Raw genomic sequence first — 27600 nt, 5'->3', positions numbered from 1 at the left:
CCAGCCCGGTACAGACTGTTGGTTTCATCCTCCACTACAGACTGTTGGTTTTCATCCTCTATTACTCATCAACTTTCAATAAACCTCCAGAAACTAAGCTTGGTGTGTGGTTGTGTTGGATTCATCAGAACGTTGCATGACAACCAGTAAATTTTGCCCAGATTTAAAAAAAAGCTTCTATCTGCATCAGCTATCTGTGCTAGTTGACCAAAACTTTACCATACCATACCAACTTTATTTATGAAGCACTTTATACACCGACAGACCAAAGTGCTGTACACAATCATAAAATACAATGCAATTATAAAATAGAAAGAATCGATATAAAATACATATTAGAAACAGACACAATAAAACAAAGTGAAATCTCTCAGATTGTGCCAAAAGCCAAGAAAAAAGATGAGTCTTAGAAGAGACTTAAAATAGCAAGGAAGAGGCCTGTCTTATGCTCAAAGGCAGATCATTCCATAGCTTAGGAAGCTGCCACAGAAAAAGCAACGATCCCCTCTGAGCTGCATTTTGTCTTTGGGACCCCTCAAAAGCAACTGATCAGCTGACCTTAGGGAACGGGAGGGGGGTGTAAGAGTGTTAACAGCTCAGACAGATAGGAGGGGCAAGGCCATTAAGAGCTTTAAAAACAAATAAGAGGATTTTAAAATCAATCCTAAATGCACTGGCAACCAATGTAGGAAGCTAAAATAAGGGAAATGTGGTCAAATTTTTCGGTACCTGTTAATAGACGTGCAGCAGCATTTTGTACCCTCTGAAGCTGGGAAATATATAAATTACTGATTCCTATATAAAGTGAGGTACAGTAATCCAGACGTGTGGTCACAAATGCATGGATCCTGTTTCGAAGTGCTGTCTGGAAAGCAACAGGTTTTACTTTGGCTAGCTGCCTTAAGTGGAAAAAAGCTGGATTTTATAACGGCTTCCTGATGTGTGCTTCCATCTTAAGACCAGCATCCATCTTAACCCCTAAATTATTAATAACCGGCTTAACATACTGGGCCAAAGAGCCAAGACTAGTCAAGGGAATCAGCAGTGGATCTGCCAAAGATCACTACCTCTGTCTTGTCTTCATTAAGTTTCAAAAAATTTAGGGCCACCCAGGCCTTCACATCTTCCAGACATAAAAACAGAGGACTGAAGAGAGGTGGAGTCTATATTCTTTAGCAGTAAATATATCTGTGTGTCATCTGCATAGCATGAAAAGCAATCCCATATTTTCTTTTTTTTTTTTTTTTTTTTTTTTTTTCCAGTGTCCTGTCTAGCAATATGGCAATAGGAATTGATATCTCAATGCCAGATAGAGCTCGACAGATTTTGCTTTTACAAGTGGAGCAAACAGCTTTCGCCATAGAGCTCCACTTGATTTATGCTTGTAAATAGCTTATTATGATTCCTGCAAGGAGAATTTCAAATTATATGGACATGACAATGGGAGAGTAAAGGAAGAACAAAAAGTGAAAGAAAAGAAAAAAAGAGTAGAGGTGAAAGAAAGAGGAGATAAAGGAAGAGAATGATAAAACGTCCTCTGTCTGCTCCATCACCTGGAAAGAGACACAAAAAGAACAGCACAACCAACAGACATAAAGCAGATACACTCGAATAACACCTAGATGCCATTGCTAAATCATATATATTATTATGTAAGCTGACATGTGTAATGTGATATTTGAAAAAAGAAAGTGAAAAAACATAAATAAATAAATAAATAAATTATAAGATTACTGTATATAAGTGAACACTTAATACCTGGGACCCAGCACCTGTGGGAGATGTGAAAGTGCACTAGTTTAGGTGAAGATTATCCAGAAATAGCTTGATAGTGATTGTGGAGAACCGAAGACCCACCTTCCCCGAGCACAGAGGCAGGCGTCAGGGGACCCGTAACCCCGGACTCCCAAAGGGGTCCCCTAAAGCAGGTCGCCCAGGAGGGGCCGACACAGGATATCTGCAACCCCCCCCCCCCCCCCAAGGAAGGAGCAGAGACGACCCCGAGGAAATCCCCCAGCCACCGCAATGCCGACGCCCCTCAAGAGCCGCGGAGACGAGCCCGTGGGCTCCGCCGGCAGCTAGCCCCGCTGAAGTGGTCCCGGCCATGGGCCCTGAGGGCCAGAGGCCCCAGGGGCGCCCCGCCCCCGCGACGAGGGCCCCGGCCGCCCCCCGGGGAGCCAGGCCCCGCGAAGAGGCCGCCGGGAGTGGGCCGGCGCACGCCCGGGAACCCGCCCCAAACCCGAAGCCAACCAATGCGCCAGGGGGCCAAGGCGCCCGCCAACGAAGTGGAGGAGGGCAGGACGTGGGGGGATGGGCTCCGCACCTATAGGAGACTTGAGATGTTCTTGGGAGAGGGAGCGGACCACACCCATACCTGGAAAAAAACAACAAAAAAAAACAAAAACAAAAAAAACTCATTCACACCATCCCTCCCTTGTGCCCCACTCACCACAGACAGAGAAAAAAAATAAGACGCTGTACACACATTCCCACATAACACTCACATCCAACACTGACCAAAGGGGGGGGGGGTCACCCCAAATCGACTATACGACTGCTTGTGCCCGACCCCCGGCCCCAGACCAGACGCCCCCCGGACCGGGCCCCCCCCAAGAGGGCGGGCCAACACGACCCGCACGAGCCACACCCGGCCAGAGCCCCCCCTCCCCCTAAATACCTAATAAACCCCCTCCCTCCCCCCACCTTACCCTTGCCATCCCTGCCCCCACCCCCTGGGGGGAGCAGAGGCATCAGCCCCAGACCTGGCAAGCCGCTGACCGCACACCGCAGCCCCCCGCCAAGACCCCGGACACAGTGGCCCGCACCTCCTCCAGGCCCCAGACTCCTTGCCGCCATCGGAGAACGGGGGTGTGCAGAAGACCCCGACCCTCCCTACGCCTGCTCAAATGTTGTGTTGTTGCATGTTGTTCTCAAGTGCGTTTAAAAACTGGGAGCGCCGAAGGGGATGCACGGCACAGCCCACCCCCCTTCCGGAAGGTAGCTGTTGCCAGCGCACCCCCTCCGTGTGACTGCCCAGAACCCTCAATGTCTAAGTGGGAGAGGAGGTGAAGGGAGCCGTCCGAGGTGAGGCCACACAACATAAGCCCCCCCCCCCCCCCCCCCCCCCCCAGACGTCTCCCCCCCCCCCCCACCATGGCCTATATGAGTGTGCGATGTGAAAAATGTTTGAAGTGAAAGTGTCTAAGATGCATGATAAAATTGGGGAGAGGGGCGTCACCAGAAAGTGGCAACCTCCAGTAACGCCCCCTCCCTCAGGACCTACATGTGTGGCGGCGTGATGGAGCAGGCAGAGGGAGGAGTCCGGGGATGGGGAGCAAATGACTGGGAAGCCAACCCAGGGAGCCAGCTCCCCTACTGACTCCAATAGGCACCCCCGCTCCCCGAAAGCCCCACCCAGAGAAGGGGGCCTCGCCAGCGGCACCACCGTAGCCCGGGGGCCAGGGAGAGGCCGCAGGGCCCGCCAGCCAACCACCCACCAGGACCAACACCTCCACCCCCCCAGCCCACCCACCAAGCCTACTTAAACTAAATAAATAAATAAATAAATAATAATAATAATAATAATAATAATAATAATAAGAGGGGGGGACCCTGGCCAGCCGGCCCGCACGAGCCATCCCAAACCCCACCCCCCAGGTGAAACCCGCACCGGAAGACGACACGGACCAGGACGGGACAGGGGGCCGGACGGCGGCTGCTGTAGGCCACCCGTAGGCCTCCCAAACTCCTCCCAGATGGTTGCAACAGACCCCGGAGCCGGATCCACCAGGCGCCCTACTCCAAGTGCCCCCAGGGCCCCAGGAACCCCTCCATCCAGCCACTGCGCCCAGCAGGAAGCAACCCACCGCCCCCTATTCCACTAAGTGATGGTGTTGATCAGAGGAGCCCAAAGAGACCAATCAGATGTGGAAGCAGATGCTGTCTCTAGATAATCTGACCCAATCTGTATAATATGATTGAACTTGACTTTGTAAAGTGCCTTGAGATGACATGTTTCATGGTTTGGCGCTATATAAATAAAATTGAATTGAAAAATAAATTGAATTGAATCCAACAAAAGATCTCTATACTGATTGATACTGAGATTTTGTTTACTTTTCCAATTCATGAGGATAGTTTTCTTTGCGATGCATAAAGCAGTAAAAACCATGTAAACTATTTCTTTTTTCAGAGGACTTTCCTCAAAATTACCGAGCAGGCAAACTGATGGGGATGGTGTAATTTTACAGCTCAAGCACCTTGATAAGTCCTTACATATCTGTGTCCAGAACCTCTGGACTGGTGTGCATAACCATAACGCATGAAAATAATTATCAGGATGATTGCTTATGCAGTGTGGGCAGATATTAGATTGTGCCAGACCCATCTTGAATAATCTTTGTCCTGTGTAGTGTACTCTGTGAAGGATTTTGTATTGTATTAGTTGTAAGTTGGTGTTTCTAGTCAATTTGAAAGTTCTTAGACATGTCTGAGCCCAGAAATTTTGTTCAAAGGTGCCTGATAAATCTTTTTCCCACTTCATTATAGGAAGAGATATCGAATCATCTATTTTAGTCAGTGTCCTGTATGATTTAGACAGTTGTTTGGGGGGGGGGGTTAAATCTAAGAACTCTATTATATTAGTTGGGACTTGTAAACCACCATTAATATGCTTATATTTATTTTTAATTATAGATTTAAGTTGTTCATATTCCAAGAATTTATTTTTACTAATGCCATATTGCATATTTAGTTTAGCAAAATTGATGAACTCGGTTCCGTCAAGTAGATGTTCCAGATATTTAATACCTTTATTCTTCCAGTACGTAAAGTTTATCATTTTATTATTTTGTAGGATATCAGGGTTATTCCAGATAGGTGTACGACTGCATGGGATAAGGGATGACTTTGTCATTTTGAGGAACTCCCACCATGCTGTCAGAGTAGAACTAATGTTGATATTTTTGAAGCATGTATGCCGTTTTATATTTGAGCTTATAAACGGCAGATCTGAAATCATGATATTATTGCACATTTCCTGTTCTATATCTAACCAAGGCTCATCTAAAAGACTATTTTTTATCCATTTAGAGATGTATTGTAGCCTATTTGCTAAGTAATAGTTATGGAAGTTAGGCAGATCTAATCCTCCCCTGTCTTTAGTCTTCTGTATTGTCTATAAGCTAATACGTGGGGGTTTATCTTTCCAAAGAAATTTAGAAATGGCAGAGTCTAGAGATTTAAACCAGTCAGATGATGGTTTATTGGGGACCATTGAAAATAAATAATTAATTCTAGGTAGGACCATCATTTTTATTGAAGCTACCCTACCCATCTTTCAAGGTCCTCTTCTATCCTGTTTAAAGTGGGGCATGGTTAAGTTTAAGTAAATCTGTTAATTTATTCGACACAGTAATACCTAAATATTTAATATTTCCTGATTGCATTTGTAAATTTAGGGAGTTTTCGAGAGAGCAATTAATTGACAGTACCGTAGATTTAGACCAGTTTAACGAGTAATCTGATACTTTAGAGAAAGATTCTAGTATTCTAATTACTTGTAAAAGAGAATTATTTGAATGCTGGAGATAAAGTAATACATCATCCGCGTACAGACTAATCTTGTGCTCTATTTTCATGCATTTTATACCTTTTACAGCTTTTGTTTGTCTGATTGTTGCTGCTAGAGGTTCTATAAAGATGGCAAAAAGTGATGGAGAAAGAGGGCATCCTTGCCTGGTGCCCCTCTGTAGACAAAAACTGGAAGATATTTGATTATTTGTCCTGACACAGGCTGTTGGAGAATTGTATAGAATTTTTAACCAGTTTATGAATAAATCGCCAAAACCGAATTTATGAAGAGTAGCGAATAAAAATTTCCAATTTACTCTATCAAATGCTTTTTCTGCGTCTAAAGACAATATATTGGTTTTAATGTTTTTACTGTAGGAATAATCAATTAAATTAAGTAATCGGCGTGTATTTGTGGATGACTGCCTTCCTCTGATGAAACCAGTTTGATCTGGATGTATTATGAGAGGAGTTACTTTGTCTAATCTTTTTGCTAAAGCTTTACAGATTATCTTAATATCCACATTAATTAAGGATATGGGACGATAACTAGTGGGCAACACAGGATCTTTGTCTGGCTTGAGCAGAAGGCTGATGGTGGCAGAGTTCATATTAGCTGGAAATCTACCTTTTTCCTGTATTTCCTGCAACATTCTGTGGAACGTTGGGGCTAGAATATTCCAGAACTCTTTATAAAACTCAGTGGGGAATCCATCTGGACCTGGAGCCTTTTTATTAGGCATGCTTTTAAGAGCTTCCTGGGTTTCAGCTGTTGTCAGCGGGGAATCCAGTGTCATTCTTTGGTTATCTGATAATTTAGGATGTGTAATTTTATCCAGAAATTGCTTAATATCCTTCTCTGATGGATTTATCTGTGGTGTGTATAAAGATTTGTAGAAATCGCGGAAGGTATTATTTATACACTCTGGTTCACTTACTGTATTACCAGTTGAATCTGTAACTGCAAATATAGTAGTTTTCTCCTTATTTATTTTAAGCTGATTAGCTAGAAAGCTTCCTGACTTATTGCCATGTTCAAAATTTTCTATTCGGAGTCTTTGTATTAGAAATCTATTTTGCTTTTCAATATAGTGGTTTAGTTCTAATTTTACTTCACGGATTTTACCTAACTTCCCTTCTTCTTGAGATAATTCTAGTAACTTAAGTTTTTCTTCTAATTCCTGAATCTTTTTGTTTTCTTTTTTCTTTTTATGAGATGAGAAAGAAATTATTTTACCTCTCATCACTGCTTTTCCAGCTTCCCACAATATCGATGCCGATGTACCTGGTTGATCATTGTATTCTAAGTATGAAGCCCACTGTTCTTTAATGAATTTTATAAATTCTTCATCTTTAAGCAGTGATGTATTAAATCTCCAGCTTTTGTTTTGTGTGGTTATTTTTTTATTAATTAAGGTGAGAGTAACAGGAGCGTGATCACTGATAGCAATAGGATGAATTACCGTCTCTGAAACAACCGACAGCAGTGAGCTACTTATTAGAAAGTAGTCCAGACGAGAGTACGAATGGTGAACATTTGAGAAAAAAGTGTATTCTTTACTAATAGGATGAAGAGAACGCCATGCATCGCAAAGACCAAAATCACTCATGTATTGTTTTACTACACTTACTGACTGCCAACTACGCTGAGCCCCTGTTTTATTCAACCTGTCTATATCGTTATTTAAACCAAAGTTGAAGTCACCTCCTATAATTAGTGAACAATCCCCGTGTTTTGAAAGTGCAAGGAAGAATTGGTGGAAAAAAGAGGGGTCATCAACATTTGGATAACATACTGACAATACATAGCTTCTGGTTATGGATAGCTATTTTAATTATTATGTATCTACCTTCAGGATCTATAGTTTTATCTAATATTTTAAAACTAACGCTTTTGTGGATTAAGATTGCTACACTTCTCTGTCTAGAGTTATAGCAGGCCGCAAACACATTAGGGAACTCAGGTGAATTAAGCTCACTTGCATTTGTAGCTGATTTGTGGGTTTCTTGCAATAATACAACATCTGCCTTTAATCTAGTAAGCTGGTTAATGATCTTCATTTTTTTCTCTCTGGTGCCAGCCCCATGCACATTCCATGTCACAAACTTTACATTCGCCATAGATGTGAGTGAGAAGTTAGAAGGTGCATGCCCTTGAGAAAATAGTCATACATAGACCCAGGTAGCATCATATGATGTGCTTGTGATTGAGTGATGTTCAGGAAAGAAGCAGACAAATAAGATAGAAATACACAAAAAAATAAAAAAGTGCAAAGAGTAAGAGAGTGTGTAAAGGGATAAACCATAGCCCGTGCCTTCTGTACCCAACCGTGAACACCAACCATACCAACGTGCTCTTTAGCTGTGCGTGTATTTAATTTATCACCGTGTACCGATCTGTGCGTCTTATTTATTTATTTATTTTATTTATTTATTTTAAATCATTGAAACATGCTTTAAGTCCACCTGTGGTGTAACTAATAAAGCCAAGGGGTGATCTTCTGATCCCTGAACAACTGTCCATTAATATAAAGTCTGTCAACCGATATGGTGGCTTTAACGCCGTCCATCATGTATTTCTTCCTGATTGGGAACAGCACTCGCCTGCGATCTAGGATTTCCTTAGGAAACTGATCATTAACACTAAAGTCTGTCCCTCTCAGTTCCCTGCCGCAACTTCTAACAAATTCTTTTTGTTTATAATGCTCAAATTTAGCTATGATCGGGCGAGGACGGGTTTTGTCGGGTTTCTTACCTCCGAGCCGGTGGACTCGATGAAAAGTGATGTTTTTTACCTGATCCGCCGGGATTTTTAGCTTCTGCTGGAGAAAGTTCCGGACCGTTTCTTCTGCTATCTCTCCCTGCTGCTCCTGGATGCCTGCAAAGACGAGATTATCTCTCATACTTCGCGACTGTATGTCCAGAATGGATTCCTTCATTTTCTTATTTTCAATCCCATATTTTCTAAAAATAGAGCCGAGAGGAAGAAGGTACAATAAGAAAAGAAGTGGGCCTAGAACTGAGCCCTGTGGGACACCACACGAAGGGAAGCAGAGGGGGACCTATGGGCATCAAGACAGACACAAAAAGTACGCTCAGCCAAATAAGATTTAAACCAATCCAGAGCTATGTGACCGATGCCCACCCACTGTTCCAAACGGGAAAGTAAAATGTCATCATCAACTGTATCAAAAGCAGCTGATAAATCCAACAGCACCAAAACAACAAAGTCACCAGAATCAGTTGCTAAAAGTATATCATTAAAAACTTTTAAAAGAGCTGACTCTGTGCTATGCAATGGTTTAAAACCGGACTGAAAAAAATGAAAAAATATATTATGTTCATTAAGATAAGTCATTAGCTGATTACAGACTACCTTCTCAAGAATTTTAGAAACAAAAGGCAATTTAGAGATAGGTCGATAATTTGCCAGAACAGTAGGATCCAAAATTGGTTTCTTAAGTAGAGGCTGGAGAACTGCATGTTTCAGAGTTTTAGGAACAACACCTGAGGACAAGCTACTATTTACAAGAGCAAGGACAGAAGGACCTATAGTAGAAAAAACGTCTTTAAATAATTGGGGCGGAATAACATCATCTGGAGAACCAGTTGGCCTTAAGTGACTAACCACCTCCTGCAATGATTGCAAGTTCACACATTCAAAGCTGTGGAAAACACCAGAACAAGGCACCACAACTGAAGGATCATAAGCAGAGGGGATGATCTGGGCCCTAATAGAAGTGACTTTCTCATCAAAAAAGTGTAAAAAGTTTTCACATACAGCAGGTGAGGTCTCCATAAAGCCACTATTGGAATCATTCAGAACAGAGTTAATAATTTTAAATAAGGTAGCAGGATTATGACTATTTGATACAATCAAACCTGACAGGTACTTTCTTTGGCTGCCTTTTACAATTCTTTGATAACGGCGCCAACATTCCTTTAATATTTGGAGGGACACCTGTAATTTGTCCTTTCTCCATTTGCGTTCTGCTCTGCGACAGTCTCTCCAGGCAGCCCGAGTGACCTCATTTAACCAGGGTTCACGCTTGGATTTTGGAAGTCTAACTTTTAGTGGTGCCACCAAATCCAAGGCTGTTTACTGGTAGAATAAAACCAGTTGCTGAGTTCCTCAGTGTTATTTCCCACAGCTCCTGGGATGGTACAGTTCTGATTAAAAGCAAAAGAAAACAGACCAGCAGTAGTAGGGTTAAAAACACAACAGAGCCGAGCTGCAGTGCGAGTTTTAGCTTTTGCACAGGACAGCGTTATCTCAAATAAAACAGGCACATGGTCTGAAAAGAATGAGTCACCAATTTCCAAATTAAAAACTGGTAGACCATAAGATAAAACCAAATCAAGAGTGTGACAATGCTCATGAGTAGCACCAGTCACAGACTGTTCAAAATTAAAAGAATCAATAACATTAAGAAATGACTGAGCCATAGGTGAAGTCGGACAACAGACATGAATATTAAAATCACCAACAATGAGAACTCTGTCATATTTTGGCATGATATCCGCCAAGAAATCCGAAAAGTCATTTATAAAATTTTTGTTATACTTTGGTGGCCGATAGACTGCGGCACACAACACAGTGTGAGAGCTGCCAAGTTCAAATAGGCTAAGCTCAAAGCTACTATACGAAGGTTGAGGCAACTGTTTGCAAGTAAAACAACTTTTAAAAACAGTCACTATTCCTCCGCCAGAGCCCGACATCCTTGGAGAATTAAAATAACTGCAGTTCTGCGGGACAAGTTCATTGAAAATGTTGGAGTCACCCAAACCACTTGTCCACAATTCTGTTATAAATAAAATATCTAATCCTTGAGAGGAAAAGAAATCCCTAATTACGAAAGTTTTATGTGCCAGCGACCTGGCATTTATCAAACCGATCCTGGCAGAAATGGGTGAAGCTACGTCATCAGCTGGCGTCTGGGATTCCCGGCAGAGAGGGCGTAGGTTGCTAGGATTCACCCGGCGTCTACAGGGCCGAGAAGCGCAGGGACCAGGGGACTGGAAAACTCCATCCTGGCTTCCACCAACAAGAACCAGACAGGAATCAACAGGATCCAATACACGAAATGGGCAGGACAGGCGAGGCACCAGCCCGCACAACCTGGAGGTGGATAAACTGCGCCGTAGAGCAGCCTTTAATCGCACTAGCCGACCACCGCGGCTTCCACGGCGGCGTGCTCACTGCCATCGGAAAGGCAGAGTCCAGAAACGACACAGGTGAGCTGGAATGCCCAACAGCAGGGTCGAAGTTTTGTCTGTAGTATATGTCCTCGGTAACATATTTCCAGTCGAGGCACCGATGTCCAGCAATGTTTGGCGGTCATACACAATCAGAGAGTTTACAGTTGTAATGAAATTAAAAGCGGACAGCAGACAAAGGCAAAACAGGAGGAGAGTCAAACGGCAAGCCTCAAACACCGGCGCCATTTTATGTATGTATGAGTATGAGTATGTATGAGTATGAATATAAAACTTTCTTAGAATGCAGTTGGGGGCGGCACACAATATCAGTCCAGGGGCAGCAAATGACCCCCAGGCCAGACTTTGGACACACCTGGTGTAGGATAAGATTAACTAGAAAATTTCTGAAGAAATTTAGCAAGGTGCCTGCCACTTGGTGCGTACCGTACCGTCAGAAATAGAAGCAGGAAGCAACACTGCGAATTTCAGCTTCCTACGGTCTTCACAGCCCCTGCAGCGGCCGTCGAAAGGTGCCATGTTAAGTCAATGGACCTCCTAGGAGCCTCTTGCTAGCAGTGTTGTCATGGAGACTCACTGACAGCTGCAGCCCTCTCTCTGTCTGTAAAGGCAGAAGAACCCTGGCTAAGCAGAAGTTGATATGACTTTCCTAAAGCTACTTCTGGTTAGCAACATGCTAACGGTTAGCCGCTAGCATGGTTGTGTTCAGTATCACCGGGTGATGTTACTCTGTTAGTTTGGTTGAAATCCTCTACTGAGAAGTGCCTAAAAAGGGAGAAAATCCTAAAATTTACCAAATCTGTCAAGCAGAAGTTTGTACAAGCTTCCTAGAGCTACTTCCAGTTAGCAACATGCTAACTGTTAGCCGCTAGCATGGTTGTGTGTTCAGTATCACCGGGTGATTGTACTCTGTCAGTTTGGTCCAAATCCTGTACTGGGATGTGCCTCAAATAGGGAGGTACAAAAAAATATGTCATAGGATCAGCACACATGTTTTGTTATACACACTGTGGGGATTATAATAAAAAACTCTAAGTCTCCCACACCGGGAATCTATCCCATGACCTCTTGCATGCAAAGCCTGCACTTTCCATCTGAGCTATACTATAGCCATATATGGTCATGCATTTCTTGGACCATAAAGGGTTTGGTCCCCCATTGAAAAGTATTGGATGTTTGACACCTCATAGCTTGGATATACTTTATGTGACGTTGCCCAAATTTATTGTGGAGCTTTCTCTCTAAAGGAAGTACAGACTCTGTGAAGCAGAAGTTGGTGAGTCCTTCCTAGAGCTACTTCCGTTTAGCAACATGCTAACCATTATCCGCTAAAATGGTTGAGTTTGGTATCACCGGGTGAGTGTACTCTGTCAGTTTGGTCCAAATCATGTACTGGGAAGTGCCTCAAAATGGGGTGCCAATACTTAATGTCACCAAACGTGACCAAAGTTCATGGGTCAGATTGGCCTCCTTTAGCAATTCAGCCTCACCACATCTGGGCCTAGAACTCAACATTTGACCAAAATGGTGTGTAGTGCCATTTCCCACATGTGGGTGGTGCTGTATTGGCTAATAGGGGGTTTTCAGGTGACGTCACGCTCACGTGACTACTCAGCGCGTCCGCCATATTGGGTGTCATTCGTTTCGCACCGTTGACCTGCATTGTATGATGCCTTAGGCAGTATTGGAAATGAACAATGGGGAAAACGTGTTTAATGGTTGGTTGCACCGCCCGTGGAGGTGGAGAACAACGCTCTTTCTATCGCCTACCAGCCGTAATAGTGAATCAGTGTGAAAAAACAAAACAGCTCTCTGAACAACGCCGTCACCTATGGCTGACACGGATATCCAGGTCCGATTTGGACGGTGTTAAGCTGGAATACGCCAGAGTCTGCGGTGCTCACTTTGTCACAGGTAATTAACTGTTAAGTATTTAAAACATGTAAGAATATATTAATAATAGGGCTTGGGCGTCATGACGTATTACTTTCCGCGGCTGCCATGTTGACTGCCTCCGCCGCCTCTACTGCCCATGACTACCGCGTACTGTACTCCCTCTCTCAGCCGTGTTTTAATTTGATTAATTTTACCTTAACTTGATTTCAACCATGGTAAACCGTTGCTGTATTGTGGGCTGTAACAGCGCAACACATGATCGCCATGGGAAAAACATAGAAACGGATTAATTTTCCACCGCTTTCCTGCCTGGAGGCGCAACCACGGAGAACAAGTGTCAGAGATAAGATAACAAAGAGTCGTCGGCTCGCTTGGATCGCGGCTGTAAGTCGACCGAACATAACTTTCCACAGTATCCCGATGTCAATGAGAGTGTGTTCTAAACCTTTGAAACACATAGCAGCAAGTTAAAAGTACATTACATGCGTGAGTGGTTGTTAGCGCTAACAGTTAGCATGTGCCAGAGCCCGTCTGAGCACAGCTTACCTTTGAACGAGTTACTGTGTTCCCACTGTTTGCTGGCTTTATGATCTGCAGCTCCTACCGGCGCCAATACGGTAAATACAACTTAATTTTGCACTGGTCATTGTTCTGCTTAAATAATTAAAGCCGCGAGTGGCGTTGATCAGCCCTGCAGCCAAGCGCCTTTGCACACCGCTGGCCGTCAGCCACTGCAGAAGTGTGCGACGCATTTGCGTCGGATTGTTTACATTTTTACCATCTTATTAAAACTCACCTGTACACGTATGATTGCGATTTCCTTGATGTACATAACTTCGACATCTCGTACCCAACCAGATGTGAACTGGTTGTAAGCCTCTAGATCCTTGTAAGCTCTCATTTCCTCAAGAGTGTGCAGAGGGTTTTCACCGAACACCAGGTAATGCACTATGTCGCCGTGCTCTACATTTGGCCAATCATCAGGATTACGGCTAAACAAGGCACCGTGGAGGGCATAGGGTCCATATGGTCGATCACAGAACATTTCCTCAGATATACGTCCTTATCTGGTCGCTCTAGCGTGCTGGCGTACTTATCCATTCGCCATACGATAATACGTGTACGACAACTAGAGATAAGGAAGTGTGCCACCCAATATGGCGGACCGGAAGTTGGCCAGTGACGTCAGTGAAAACCCCCTATTGGGTCATGTCTGGGCATAATGCCAGTTCCTGTTGGAAGCAAAGGCCCAATAGGAAAGCATGTGAAATCCAAAATGGGCCAGAAAAGTGACACTTGGCTGAAAGTGACATGAAAATTTTAAAATGTTAAGAGGAAGTGACTATGCGAATTTCAGATTCCTACATTAATCACAGCCACTGCAGTGAGCGTCGAAAGTTGCCATTGTATCCCAATGGAGCCTGTCCCTCTGGCCAACAGAGTTCCGTCGTCATGGAAACTCACTGACGCCTGCAGCTGGCCCGTCTACTAAAGTGCAGACACTTTGTGTTAGAGTCTGCCTATTGGATTATAATGGAGAACTTTGCCTCGAACATTGCTCCATATCTCCTGATCCGAAATGGTAGAGACGTAATTTTTTCTGCGTTTATTTCGTAACAGATAGGGGAAGAAGACAAGCTATCGGCTTTTACGGAAAAAAGTTTAATAAAGGTGTAAAAAATTATGATATAAAGGGGATTTATATGGATTTTCAGAAATCCTCTAAAAACGGTCCTGAACAAATCGCTGTAGCTGAAAAAGTATAAGAGATATCAAAATAATTATTTCACCGTGAGTACTAGCCGACTTTTGAGGACTATTGTGCTCATTTTTATGTTTGTACAAGAATCGGTGTAGGCACAGCGACGATGTAAAAAAGTGGATGATGTGGGAAAATGCTAGCCTCGTGAGACCATCCTGATCTCGCGAGCTTTCAAGGTTTCACTCGCAGATCAGTCTGGCTACTCTCCGTTAAAGAAAATTTGGAGCCGTTCACCAAACGAACGTCCAATCAGCGTTGGCTTTGAGGCGGGTTGAGGTGTGACGCAACGGGAAGCGCGGCAGTTCAGTCTAAAGAACATGGCGGCTTCAGCCGATGAAACTAGCGTTAGCGTGGCTATCGAGCAAGTTTTATCGGAATTACAGAGTATTTCTTTGCTGATCTAACAAGCCTTTACCTGCAGCAGCAAGAGTAGCTTGGCTTGTGGTTGTGTTTTCGTCGTCGCTCGTAACAGAGCGACGACGAATCTGATTGGTTTATTTGGCCCGTCTATCACCAACATAGGCCAATCAGCTAACCAGTATTTTCGCCCCTTCCCAAAATTACTTCAACGGAAGGTTTCCAGATGGATATGCGCAGCAAATCCATCTGGCGGAGTCAGGTAAGGAAAATGCAGCTCCAAAGCGTTTTTAGGATTTTGCACATTCGCTACACCCGAACAAATTGTTCCTGCGGAAAAACCGTAACAGTTATCCACAAAATTCCTTTTTTGTGAGTGCTAGAAGGGTTGGGACATTCATGTGTGAAAGTCTCATGCCTGTACATAAAACGGTTTAGGAGTAGCGACGATGAGAAAACATGTGATGTTTTGGATTTTGAGACGTCATTTTTCAAAACCGCTCCATAGGAAATGAATAGGGGAGGTTTCGGGTATGTGTCGCTCTGAGGTGATTTGCGAAAAATCTATAAATGCCAGGGTTACATTTCCCAAATCCTGACAAAAATACCTACATTTTAATGTATATTTCGTCTACGTAGAGTGAAAATTGAGTGAGTAAGTTCAAGTTGTTCGGAGTTTTGAAATCTTTACAAAAGCTAGAGTGGGCCACTCTAGCGGTTGGAGAATTCCGTCATTGACTTTCATTGTAAACGATGATTTCGTTGATTTTTGGACATGAGCTTTGAGGAGTAACTGTGAAGAGACGATAAAAGATATCCACATCCCATTTTCACTTCTGAGTAGTTCACGGATATATCTACAAACTGGAAGTTAAACGGTGTTCGTAGGTGAAAGCATGGCGACACAGTACAGCGTTGAAAATGGTCATTTGGAGGCTTTTTTTGAGGCTTTCTTTCTACCCGACTCCATTCATTCCTATGGGTTTTTTGGGGGTGGTTTTTCGCTAATTGCGTTGCCATGGTAACTCAAAACCCCAATAAAAGTAATAGCACACATCTCTTAATCGAGCTGCACGTTTTGATACCTATATTGTGGGGGTGCACGCTACGGTTCGGGCCGCATTAATCGTGACGGAAGATTAATTAAGAATAATATGTAGACGCCTTTAGAGGTGCATAGTAATAGGTGCCTCCATGCTTCGCACAGCACTGCCTCCTCATTGCAAACACTATGGCAGGCGCCTAATTAACTGCCAACAGAACACAGGCTGTTTTATATTTTAAAAAAATGCTTATCGTGCAAGATTTTCTGAGTGAAACAGTATATAACTGCAAAATACTTCTCTAGCCTCACTGAAGATTTTATGAGATACACCTATTTAGTAGTCTTTTTACACAAACTGTATCACAACTGTGCAACAACTGAATGCATTTAAACTTCTAGATGCAATGTAGAACGTTTGCAAAATTTCAAAGCATGCATGGGAAATTAAATGTAACTCATTCAAGTTTTTTCAGTGTAGCTGGTGACAGCTGTGATAGCAATGGGTTTCCTGTTGTGGTCAGTATTACAGAAGCTCTGAGGACGCCTCTGACTAAAAAAGTGTTGTTCTATGACAGTCTCATGAAGAGGATGCTCAGGATTCTCCCTAATGTTCTTGATTTTACCAAACATCCTTTTTGCACATAATCTCCAGATGTTTCTATGTAATTATCAGAACAGAGCCAGACTTTTTTATTAGCTTGTTTAGCTTTTTGATGTACTAGATCCACTGCTGCTACCCCAACAATGAAAATAAAACCGAGGTATTTATACTTTCCATTATCCCCCTTCTCTCCCATGATACAAATAGTATTTGATGCATTCCTGTTTCTCCTGAAATCTACAACTATTTCCATTTTTATTCACATTCAAATAAATTGAATTGAATTCAAGATCGGATGATTGTTTCTATGCCATTCCTGAAAGCAGTGTACCAGTTATGTATGCTCAGCATCTAATCCATTTCTGATGTACTTGACAAATGAAGCATCATCTGAGTATTTCAGCAGATGACAAGACTGGCTTGTACTGGAACTCTGAGGTGTACAGACCTAAAAGCAATACTTGCTGTGCAGTTTCCTTTTGTGTTCCTATGCTGCTGAGCACCTGGTTAGAAAAACAACCTTTCAGTCTCACAAATTGTGGTCTGTTTGAACTTTGTTGAGATTTCATTCTGTGTCTTTGCTAGTTTCTGACTAACTCACTATAAATGTAATAACATGATACTCACAGGGATGCCTGCTTTATTCAGATGGTAGTGTGTTTATTGAATATGTATGATGGCCTTTCCAACTCCAAGGCAAGCTGCAATAGGTCCTGAAATGTGCTTTCTTGGCTAATCAGGTGGGCAACAAAGATGTGAGATGTTAGGAAAACAGTTCTATAGTCATCAAGGACTGATTGGTTAGCTTTCTTTGTTACCAGAATAAGGGAAGGTTTTTCATTGCACTCAAACCATCTCCTTGGTAAGGCTAAAGAAGTACTACAAAATCCCACACTGCTTCCCTGAAGCTAGCACCATCTGGACCAGCAGTCTTGTTCCGTTTCAGTCTCTCCAGCTGCATCTTCACCTGAGTTCTACAAACAGGAAAGAGGTGGAGTTAGCACCAGTGGTTTCTGATTTGGTTGAAACAAACATTTTGTAGCTGGAGGGTCACAGTGCATGTGACAGCTTTTCTGTATGACAGGAAAGCTGTAAGTTAAGATAGGGTTGATATCTCTATAGCTTCAGGCAGGAGAGGATGATGCTGATCTTTTTGCTGAACTGAAGCCAATAAAGACTATGTTCAGAGCTGATCTTCTTTCTACATGGAGCCTGTGATTTTCTACATCCCTGACCACACAGCTCTTAAAGGTTCTGCCAGTGCATGCTTTCCAGCTTCTGGTACAACTCCTTGAGGTCACTAATCTTCATTTGCAAGATATCGAGCCTTGATGTTGCTCTTTATACTTTTCACTTATTGCATGTCTGACAGCCTGAAGACTTTTTTCTTTTGTGGCAGTTCTGCAGGTTACTGGTAATCCTGGATTTGTTGTTGGGGTAGCATCTCACCGTTCAGATGGGTATGCCGTTATTCACACATCATTTTATATAGACGGTCACACACTCATGGCATTGATGTCCTCCCTATGTTGCTGGCACAGTACATATCAGTTTGTCTCAAAATAACCCGGGTTGTCTCGGAACAAATTTTGACACTCCAAGTAAAGACATACATGATTATGATCCAATTTGCCAAGAGGAGATGTTGCTTTGGAGATGTAAGCACCTCTGACTTTTGCATAAAATAAACCCAACGTTTTGTTTTCTCTGGTAGAGCAGCTGACCAACTGTTTAAATGTTGGAAGTATTGCAGAGTGAGGCTTGATCAAAATCACCAGATATTGCCACAAACACATTGGGGTGTTGTGCCTGTGGCTTTTCAACAACTGAGCTGATGACATCAGATGCAGTGTCATTAACAGCTGACAGTGGAATGTGTGCTGTTTCCAAAATAACACTGGTGAACTCTCTCCACAAATAATATGGACAAAACGTACTGGATTATACAATTTGTTGTTCTCCATTTCTGCTGATATGTCACCTTTGCATTTGCCACTCCTCTTTTAATCTCCATCTACTTGAATGGATAGTGAACCATTCAGAGACAATGGAATTAAGGATATGATCTCAAAGCCTTGTCACAGTGATACACATAATGTTGTGTTCCTGGGTGGGTGGGTCCATATTAGGGTTTGAATTTATGCAATTTCTTTGCAAAAGATCTCACATTGTGATCAACGGAAGAGATGGTTTGAACTTCTTCCTTCTCTTCTTCCACTTAACTCCTGCTCTGCATCCTAACGTCTCATTTTCTTCTCATCTGGGATTTGCAATGATAGTTTGTGTAGTATTTGTATTTTTGAGATTTTAATCAGCTGCTTCTGGTTTATTAAGAAAAACATTGGGCCGCTAGTGTTATGCACCATAACAACATCTGTCCAAAAGTTTAAAAATAATAAAATACTTCCAGCTGCGCATTATCCAAAACCCCAGGGATAATTGTAAAAAAAAAAGTCCACCAGCAAAAGGAGTAGTAAAAGTTTTTTAAAGAATAAATCAGAATAAATGTACCAGAGTGACTCCAAAATGCTGCCACTCTGAGCATTGCAATTCTAGAACTTCTTTTGTAGGATGGGGGTAAAAAAGAGGGGATTTAAGGGACTTTAAATGTGATATGGTCTATGATGCCAGATAGGCTTATCTGGCAATTCCATAAACTGCTAATCTACTGAGATTTTCACACTCAATCATCTCTGGGATTTATATAGAAGAATAAAAGGCAAAATATCCAAGGAATACCAATTATGTGAACCAAAAATGCTGTGTTGACTTTGTATATTAGGAGGAGAATGGACAGGTCTGTTTGAACTGTAATAAAGGGAACAGAAGACCAACAAACAGTAGTTTACATCAACATTTGCACAATACCATCTCTTCATATACAGTATGTCATAAAATGAGTTACACTATCCAAGGTTCACACCAATCTTTGCCTAATGTTTCTGCTAAGAACACAAAACTAAGGCTGCAGTTCACTCAGGTTCACCAAAATTGGACATCAACAGTCTGGCAAGATGTTGCCTGGTATGATGAGTCTCTATTTTAGCTGCAACAATTAGATGGTGGGGTCAGATTTTGGGATATACTTATCCAAAAATAGGTATAATAATAATAATAATAATAATAATAATAATCATCATCATCATATTACTATATGAAAGCATGTATCTGTCCTGCCTGGCTGCTAGTGATGTTGTACTGGTATGGCTGATGTTTTTCTTGGCACAATCTGGGCCTCTTAGCACCAAATAAACATCATTTAAATGCCACGGCACAGCTGAGTATTGTTGCTGACCATGTCCATCCCTTTATGACCACAGTGTAACCATCTTCTGATGGCCACTTCCAGCAGGAAAAAGCACCATTTCACAAAGGTCAAATCATGTCCAAGTGGTTCCTTAAAAATGATCAAATATTAATTTTTGCAATAATAGATGTGCAGTTCTGTCCGTTGTGGTGAAGAGAGAGCTGAGCCAAAACGCAGAGCTCTCAATTTACCGGTTGATCAAAGTTCCTACCCTCATCTATGGTCATCAGCTTTGGGTCATGACCGAAAGAACGAGATCCCGGATACAAGCGGCCCAAATGAGTTTTCTCCGCAGTGTGTCTGGGCTCTCCCTTAGAGATAGGGTGAGGACTCAGAGTAGAGCCGCTGCTCCTCCACGTTGAGAGGAGCCAATTGAGGTGGGTCGGGTATCTGGTTAGGATGCCTCCTGGATGCCTCCTTGGTGAGGTGTTCTGGACACGTCCCACCGGGAGGAGGCCCAGGGGGAGGCCCAGGAGACGCTGGAGGGACTATGTTTCCCAGCTGGCCTGGGGAACCCTTGGGATTTCCCTGGAGGAGCTGGCCCAAGTGGCTGGGGAGAGGGACCTCTGGGCCTCCCTACTGAAGCTGTTACCCCCGTGACCCGACCCTGGATAAGCGGAAGACGATGGATGGATGGATGGATGGATGGATGTGCAGTTCTGAGGGCAAAAGAGTGTCCAACCCAACACTAGCAATGTGTGTTTAAGATAGTGGCCAGTTAGTCTTTATGAAATATAAGTAACCTAATACCAAACAAGCAAATTCCTCCATTTTGTTGCTCTTTGCAGAAACATTTGGCAGATCTTTGTATTAATATCAGAATGTATGTTGCAGGATAGTCCCACACATTCACAGCTAGAGTTTTAGGGTTAAACCATATAAAAATAAGGTCAATGACTTCAGAAAGGTAAAGGTCAGTGTAATGGTGAGAGTATACTCAAGGGCTTTAAATTTCTTACAAAATGCTTTTGGACAGATTGCAGTGTGTAAGAACCCTGTCTGTTAATTTGATTGCCTCTAAATGCTTCATGTACCTGTAATTTAAAGCCTGTCCTTCTTCATGTCTCTTTTTACTGTTGACAGAGAGCTGATCTGGCAGTGGCTCCCCTCGCAATCACATATGTGCGTGAGAAAGTAATTGACTTCTCCAAGCCCTTCATGACGCTGGGTATAAGTATACTGTACCACAAGCCAAACGGGACCAACCCTGGGGTCTTCTCCTTCCTCAACCCACTCTCGCCTGATATCTGGATGTATATTCTGCTGGCTTACTTGGGTGTCAGTTGTGTGCTGTTTGTCATAGCCAGGTAACATGTCACTTCAAATGGTTGCAGCTCTACACAGGGTTAGAAATATGCCTGACGTCCATCGTTGAGCCTCATACATCTGACTTAACATTTTAGTGATGGTACTCTATAACAGTGTTGAAATGAATCAAAGTTTAGGCTCAATAATAAAACTCTGTCATGTTTTTAATACTAAATTGTAATTAATCACTAAGATAATCTCCATGTTCTACTCATACACTTGTACAGATATAATTCCTTGTTTTGAGAAGAATATCTTGCTTCAGATTGGCAATGGTATTGGGTTAAATTAAGTGTGTGATTCTCATACTGGTACGATAAAAAAGGTGCCAATAATATTCTGACAAGCACAGGTGCCCAGGTCCTGAGCAAAGACACTGAAGACCTCTCAACCGTCTCTGAGTTGTATGTGTGTGTCTCTGGGAGAGTGTCGGAAAGCTAATGCACTCATATTGTGTGTTCAAGTGTGTGAGATGTGTCAAGTTTAATGTGAATGGCTGCAGTCCCTCTCCCACCTCCCCCTCACTGTCCCTGGTGTCTTAGACATCATGCTGTCTCTTCTTTTCTCTTGTTTCCTTCACCTTGCTTCAAAAACAGTATGACTCTGACTAAGGATATTAGTATTATTATTGTGTCTCCGTCTGCTTACCAAACATAATAGTTTGCATTTTAGCTCTAAAATTACCAGGTCAGACATGGTAAATATATTAACAGTCCCCACCATCTTCACTAGAGAAGTCTGTTAAATGTATAGGGAAAATAAATTAACCAGTTGCTGTTTTAACCTTTTTGGTAAATATTTTAAGTCTTCATTTTGAAATTGTATAGCCACAGTCTTGTTCATGGTGAGTCTACATCCACTCATTATGGGTATAAATGTTTTTTGTATTCTTACTCTTCAAGGGTTGATCTAAAGTACAATGGTTTTTAAAACATAACTGTTTGTTAGAATTTTGTTGACATTTTTGTCTAAGTGAATTGATTAAAAGTTATACATACAGACTCAAATATCCACAGAAAGCCCATAGTGGCCAGTAAAATGGCCATTGAAAGTTGCTCCTGAACCACACTGTTTTTGTAGCCATCGAATATGTTTGACCTGCTCTACTGTCTACAATTGGTACAGTATAACATGAATACATACAGTACCTACATACATAACTATGAGTGTATATCCTGTGTGTTGATTAAAGAAAGTGTTCCTTTAAACAAATCAGTGCACCAACTTTAAAAGATAACAGATTAAATAAATCAAAATTATGATATTCATGCTCATGGAATGTAAACTCCTGAACAGAACTGTACTCCAAAGTTAAATTATGATTTGTATTGAGCTCTTTGGTTCAAAAAGGATTTACTCTCAAAAACCATGAAATCCAAAGATGTAGTTCTTATTTCAGACTTCCTCAGATTGTGGTGAAGATGTTCTGTTCTATTTGAGACAGTTTGGATGAAACATTTTCTAAGGTCTCTAGTGGTAGAACAATGGAAGGTGGTAAAATTAGGCAGGTGTGTTCAGTTGTTCTCTGGATTAGATTTTCAGCTGTGCTTTACATAAAAAGACAGGTAGAAGAAAATAGAAAAAGCAAAGAAATTGGTTATTTACAGAAGAGAACAAGATATATTCTGTTAGTATCACTAAAGACTCAATGAGTCCTGATTTGAAATTGTCAGGTGCACAATGCTCTTCATGATTATCTTTGCTTTTGAATGAGTCGATTAAACTGTTTTTGTGGAGGGGCAGCTAAAATCAAGACAGTATTAAAAAAAAAGATACACACATCTTGGGTGCTTGTTGCATGTTCTTTTAGCACCTTTCTCCGGCAGGTCCTTTCAGAAGGAGCTGGACGAGTGGATTAGGAAGTTCCTCTGACTTGGTCAGTTTAGCTTTTGCCATCTGTTTGAACCTTGGTGAAGAATAGAAGAGAAAAGATGGCCTCTGTTAACCCTAAAACTATTGGACCAAAGGGCTTACTTACAGCCTGATCCCAACAGTTTTACTGTTAACACACACATATTTTTGATGTTACTGGCAATATGATCACACAAGAGAATGAAAAGCAGCAACTGTCATCTAAGTTGGCTCAGAATATGCACCTATCTTTATTTATTATCACAATAAGTGTGTGTTTGGTAAGTGTTTTAATTTCCCCTTGAGCTTATACCTTCTCTTCTCCTGTGTATACGAATGCATGCAGAGCTACAGTTGCACGTCTTTGCATAACTGGGTAGCACAAAATGAACAGATGGGAGAATACTTTGTGAACAGACAAGATTTTACTTCCCTCCATGATGAAACTGACAACCTCAGGTTTTTTGTAGTGTTTGTATTTTAATTTCCACTATATTTAATATTTCTGTTTATTTTGATTATCTGGGGAAATTCTCTATCTAATTAGCCGTTGGTCTATATTACTGTAAAAGAGAGGTAGATGATAGTTACTGGATTGTATTTACCTCACAATCTTTACAGAGAATATTTCCTTGCACAATTAAATAAGCCCCAGGCCATGTTGTCACCACACATGATAGTTGTTTAACTTTGAGCTTTCTTGACAAATCACAGTTCCCTTCAAACCCATATAATGTGATCTTATGTTCTGTTGCTTCTCGGTTTCATGGTGGAGAGCTGTAATCTCTTAACTCCTGTTCACATGTTTTTTTGTACATCAATGAATGGCTTTCATTTTAACATTTTTTTTATGACCAAATAGTTATTATAGGCTAATTCTGACAAGTGAAAGTTGAATTTGCATTTATGTACTACATGTTTGTGTACACGTCACACATCTTATCTGTGTGAACTTGTCTTTGTCCTGTGGTGGGTGAGTGTTGTGTCTATATGTCAGCGAGAATGCTAACAGGCTGAACGCTAGTGTATAGTGTAAGAGTTAGGTCAGCCTTTCCTTCATCTTTTTTGGGCTTCTTCCACACTGGTGCATAGCTGAACGATTCCTCACCAAATGGTCCGTCTCTCATCACTGACCTCAGAGTTTGTGCATGTTATTACTTCTGTTACTTTTTTTCTGTTGCTAATGGGATGCATGTGGAGCTAGACATTACAGCTCTGTTAAAGCCTGTTGATTGTGTCCTTGTTAAGTTTTAGAGAATCCAGAATCCTTGAAACTCTGCATTAATGTAATCTGATTATTACATGCCCATCAGGGAGTGAGAATGTGTTTTATCTCTTTGCACCTTTTTCATATGCATCAAAATACATTCTCACCCACTGAAAAATAAAAGCCATTTAATTTTTGCTCATATACTGGCACAGTCTTACTTATAGAATTCTCTGAATCTCTCAGTGTCCTATTTTTATGCAATATTATTTAGATGCAAGAATGTATATTTCTCTTTATGATGCATTCATCCAGTATCTATACCCGCTTTTATGGGGGACCTGGTGCCTGTCTCTGGCTATCATTGGGCAGGAGGCCAGGTATATATGATGGACAGGTCCCCTGTCTATCAGAGGGCACCACAGAGACACACAGAATAAACCGCGAAAGCACTCTTAACTCTACTAAGCATGCCACTTAGTTAGCTGTGGGTTGATGGAAAACCAGCTCAACCATACAAAAGTTTCACAAGTGGACATTTCAGTTAGCTTTGTAGAACAGACTGAGTCATAATACATGAACTGTACAATCAACAAGAAAACCACATAAAAACAAGCTTCTGGAATGAGAATTAGGTTCAGTAAGATAGACTGCATGTCTTAGTAAAATTAGCATGGAATAAAAATGGCAAAATGAATAAATAGATACATAAAACATATGCTGTATTCATGATAGATGCATGTTTTTTTTTTCAAATATCTGTTTGTCTTTTATAATTCAAAAAAGGCATACAGGCAAGTAACTCACAAGTTTATAAAATACAAAACAGAAAGAAAACACATCAACAACTCAACCATTCAAGGTGACAAACATTAGTTGAATGCAGCGAGACAAAGTACTTTAAGTTTGATATCTCAGTGGCATATGCTGAGATCCAGACCAAGAAATCTAATCAGTCCACAAGCCAGGTGTGGAGTGATAGCAACGTCTTCCCCAAATCCAAGCATCACGACTTCAGCGTGACAGCCTCGTATGTTTCCCCGAGCAAGCGAGTACATTTGAAATTAACATAAAAATAACAGACTTACAGCCATTATATGAATAAAAACATTAGCAAAAATTAGCTAGAAGTAACATTCAGTCCTTCATCATGAGTGTTTATATTTTCCAAAAATAGCAAAAAAAATTCCCATATCTTTTTGAACACACAATATTTGCCCTTAATCATAAAGGAGAGTTTCTCCAAGGCCAGACAGCTTGATAATGTAGACATCCAAGTTTTTAATTGGGGTCTGATTACAGATTTCCAGGACCTGGCTATACTATATTTGGCCTGCACCAAACAGTAAATTATGGATTTCTGATCAACCTTACTTATTTGAGTTTGTGTGGGAAAAATTCTTAAAATACACAACCTAGGACAGGGATTAAGTTTAGTACCAACGATAAGTGCATTTTTTTCCAAGACCTCCTTCCAAAAATTCTGAATCTCAGGACAATCCCAGAGGCAATCAATCAAATTGCCCTTATCTCCACATTTAACACATGTACGATAGATGCATGGTTGACGTTTAAATCTACAATGTCTAATTGGTTCAACATACATCATTATCTTATGAGATCCACCAGTTTTTAGTCTTTCTTGCAAAATTGAGTGAACATCTTGAAGTCTTAAAATCATTTTTACTCACATGCAGATTTCTTCCAGCACTAGAAGAAAACTGTATTTTCCAGCTGCAAACACAAAATCTGCCAACAAATCTAGGACTTAAAAATGGGAAACTTCATGCAAACCATTTTTGCAGTACAAACCAAAAATACACAAAAAAAAATCTGCAATCTTTCCTATCTCTCCGAAGGCTTTTTCTGTTTGAGAACATCTCTGACCAGAAACCTGACCAGCTCCGTCTCTTGTAATAATACGCTAGCCAGAATACCTTGAGAGGCTAGATAAACTGTCCACTGACTTGCAAAGCTGATCAAAAGTTCAGACTTTACTCTGCTATTCAGTTTAAGGCTCAAGATATTTGTATGGATGATGGAGAAATATATCCCAACATAGACAAACTGCCTGTAGTGACCAGAGAAAATAATTTCTGATTTGCCTTTTTAATTATTATTTAAAACCACTGTAAGAAACATATCCTGGACAGAAAAGAATGAAGCTTATTTTACATTGCAAAATTGCATGGAAGCTATTCTGTAATCATTTTAATTTATTTTACATAACTAGTGACATAAAATTATCATCTGTTCATTTATTGGTTTATCTCAGGGAACACATAGGTCGTAGGTTTGTTTTTAAAGCACTTTTTAGTAACAAGAAAATTCAAAGTGATGTATATGAACAGTACATAAGAATAGAAAACATACAGAGGAAAGCACATTGCTGTAGAATAGTAGCAGCAGGTCAAGATAAATTGGACTACAAGCTTAATCTAATGATGTTTCAGTTAACTACAACAATGTAGCAGCCTTCCTGATTGCCTTACATGCCATGAACTAATGAAGAGAACCAGTAAAAATTGAATAGTATCTGAAGCACAAATTCAACTCCAAAATCTGCTGCCGTTTATGTTAGTGCATGCATGTTAGGGGAGAGGCAAGGCCTACATTGGTTTGCAGGTGCAAACATAGCGGTTGGTAGCCAGTTATGCAGATAGGGGTGTGCAAACAAAGCCGCTTTAGGCTTTAAACTTTCTCACTCTGGGATCAACTTTCAAATGTCGTCGGTTTTGTGGCGGCTTTGTCTCGACAGGATCCCCGTCTGCCTAAATAGCTTGCTGGATAGAGCCAAACCTGTCTTCATGTGGATGAGGCCTCAGAGAGAGGAAAGAAACAAAAAGGCACCTATGCAAAAATATGGTCAAACACTGAAGAGTCAGCTCATTGCATCAAGTCTCAGCGGTTCAGCTATATCTTAAGGACAAGAGACATTCTTTTGAAGACAGCAATAGTGACATTTTGCACCGGAAAGACAAGTAGCTTGATGTAGGTGTGGAAGAAGATGTCTTTGTTAAACTGAAAAAATACATTACACAAAGGAGGTACCCTCAAGGCTGAAACCCACCAAACTATCTGATCTCTCTGATCCAACACACAGATCCGTGCAGATTTTTTTCCTTTTCTACTGGCTGTGTAGAGGCTCCCTCTACGGATAAGCGGACTTGCAAGATCCAGTATTACATTTCAAGTAACTTTATTTATGTGTTAGGAACTTCAAGTGTAAAGCAGCATCAACTTACAGTTCATAGAAGAACGACACAAGAAGAAACATCAGTCACACACAGAAACATCAGACATCACCGCGTATACATAATAAGACTGGAAATATACGATAAATATTAGAATATCTAAAAGAATCAGTCACTGTTCATGAATCTAATTTAGGTAGTCACGCAAGAGTATGTACTGCAAATTCCAGAAATTCCGGCAGCATAAACAAGCTGGGCAGCAAATGTAATGCTGCAGTTGCTGC

At 41.5% G+C, this 27600-nt stretch overlaps 1 protein-coding gene across 1 annotated transcript in view; it reads left to right on the top strand.

The window, feature by feature from the left end:
* The window catches only part of LOC105917636 (glutamate receptor ionotropic, kainate 2), a 1028886-nt gene that overhangs the window by 979542 nt on the left and 21744 nt on the right, over positions 1–27600 (top strand). The gene's annotated exons all lie outside the window — the stretch shown is intronic.

The sequence above is a fragment of the Fundulus heteroclitus genome, chromosome 3, assembly GCF_011125445.2.
Source record: "Fundulus heteroclitus isolate FHET01 chromosome 3, MU-UCD_Fhet_4.1, whole genome shotgun sequence".
Lineage (NCBI taxonomy): Eukaryota > Metazoa > Chordata > Actinopteri > Cyprinodontiformes > Fundulidae > Fundulus > Fundulus heteroclitus.
The sequence above is the reverse complement of the archived record's forward strand: the minus strand, read 5'-3'. Positions and strand labels throughout refer to the sequence as shown.